The sequence below is a fragment of the Arachis ipaensis genome, chromosome B07 (genome assembly GCF_000816755.2).
Source record: "Arachis ipaensis cultivar K30076 chromosome B07, Araip1.1, whole genome shotgun sequence".
Lineage (NCBI taxonomy): Eukaryota > Viridiplantae > Streptophyta > Magnoliopsida > Fabales > Fabaceae > Arachis > Arachis ipaensis.
In genome coordinates, this window is record NC_029791.2 from 24,390,333 (window position 1) to 24,392,898 (window position 2,566).

Consider the following 2,566-nt stretch of genomic DNA (forward strand, 5'->3'; position numbering starts at 1 on the left):
ATTACTAAAAATCAACTAACTAAATGAAATTAATATTAACTAAGCAGAAATTAAATAACGTGAAAAACAGATTCAATAAAAATCCCTAACCACCTAAAATCAACTAAAACAAAAATTAATCTAACTAAACTAATTACTGAAAATCAACTAACTAAATAAAATTAAGATTAACTAAGAAGAAATTAAACAGAGTGAAAAATAGATTCAATGAAAACCTGGAATGCAAAGCAATTAGAAGAGAGAAGACAGAAGTGGGCGATTCGAGCAGCGGCGGCAAGGCAGCAGCGGCCGGAACAGAGTAGAGAGAAGGGTTCGTTTCGAGTAGTGGCGGTGGAGGCGATCTTTCCAGCGCTCGAAGGGCAGGGAAGAAGCGGCGACAGAGGCGGTTGGAGTAGCGGCGGCAGGGGCTAAAGAGAGATTGAGAGGTGAGAGGTGAGAGGTTAGAGAGAGAGGAAGGTGAGAGATTAGAGAGAGAAAATGAATTCTACATGAAGGAGAAGAGGGTTCGCACTTCAAATTGAGGGCACAATTACCGTTAAATTTACCGACGGATAGTGGATGAATTTGCCGGTAACATGGTGCGGGTAACTAAAATGCAACGACGGTAACTCCGACGCTACAATTGGCGCCTATTTGTCTAGTGTTTTCGCCAAATATTTACTAGCAACTTTACTGTTGGAAAGGTTATCCGCCGGTAACTATTTGGTATGACAAATCCCATAACAAAACCATCGCTGAATCCGACGATAAATCAGCCACTATGCTGCGACACTAAATCCGACGGTACTCGCCATTTTTTTTGTAGTGAGACTTTGACGGTAAACATGTTTAATGGAACGCTTTGTTTTGGTGATCCGCACCGTGTTACCATCGAAAATATTTGCCGGTAAATCCGACGGTGACCGTGCCCTAAATTAGAACCGCGAATCCTCTTCCCCTTTATTTCGAATTCATTCTCTCTCTCTAACCTCTCACTTTCATCTCTCTCTCTAACCACTCACCCTCCCACTCTCTAACCTTCTCATCTCTCCTCTCCATCAACCTCCTCTGCCGCCACTGCCGGAAACGTCACCGTCACTGCCGTGAACTCTACCGCCGCTGCTGCAAACGCCCAAGCCGACGTTGCTGCAATGCCACTTCCACTTCTGCTTCCGCCGTTACTGCACTTCCACCCCTCTTCTCCATTTTTCCTTATTCTGCATTCAAGGTAACCATGTTTGAACTCTGTTTATTTCAAAGTTTGTTACTTCAATTTAATTAATTAGTTAGTAGAGTTTAGTTTATTTAATTTTTTGTTTTAGTGGATTTAGGTGGTTATGATAGGTTAGAATAGGTTAGATTAGGCTCTGAGATTGTTGGAAAATGTTGAAGTATTAAGCTATTTGCTGATTTTTGCTGCTGAAATTGTTTGGAAAAAATGCTTGATTATTTTACTAATGATTGAGCTGTTTGTATGTTACCTTAATAATGATTGAAAAAATTAATAAGTTGAGAAGGGTTGATGGATATTTGGTTGGATCAAACCCTTGAAGGGTGGAGAAATTCAAATTTTAAGGGAGACTCTGTCAAAATTTTTATAAGTTTTTCAGTGAAATAAAAAAACTTGAAATTATGTTTTCGAAAGACTTAGAATGATATTTAAGGTTGATAGATATTTGTATTAATTATGACATGAATACGTTCCTCCTTAAAATTTTTATTTTAAGTGTTTTGGGTTATTTGTTATAATTATTTTGTTATCCATACCTTTTATCATATTTATTATAATTAATTGTTGGGTTGCTGTATTTTTGTACAATTATTAATTTGAATAATTATTTTGATCTTAGTTTATGTTTTTGATTTTGTTAAGTTGATATTATGATAAATATTTATGGCATTTACAAGAGAACTAATATAAACTAATATACATGTGCTAGCTTTTGACACACACAATTGTATTATTTGTGTATATATTCATTTTGGTTCTAATGAAAAAAATTTTTTGCTTTGTAATTAGTGTTTTATTGCCCTATAGGCACTTGTTAGTTTGTTAAACTAACCAAAACACTTCATTCTAATTTAATTATTTTGAAACTGAGCACTGTGTAATTTCTTTTTTTTTTTTGGGTTATTAATTACTTTGTTGGTCCCTATAGTTTCGTGAAATTTTCAATTAGGTCCCTATACTTTTTTTCTTTTTAATTGGGTCCCTGCATTATTTTTTTTTCAATTAAGTCCCTCTTAGTAGTAATTGGCTTAATTTTATAGGGACTCAACTAAAAAAAATGGTATAGGGACCTAAATAAAAGAAAAAAAAAAGTGTAGGGACCTTATTAAAAAAAATTGGTGCAAGGACTCAATTAAAAGGAAAAAAAGTATAGGGACCTAATTGAAAATTTTGCAAAACTATAGGGACCAACAGAGTAATTAAACCATATTTACTAAACTAAAACACTTTTAGAATTATTTTTTATTTCTTGAGTTTCTTCTTATGTTATTATTTATTGGTGTTTGTTATATTATTAATATATTTGCTGTACAGACATGACGATAGGAAGCAAAGGTAGGTCGAGTGGGTCACGTG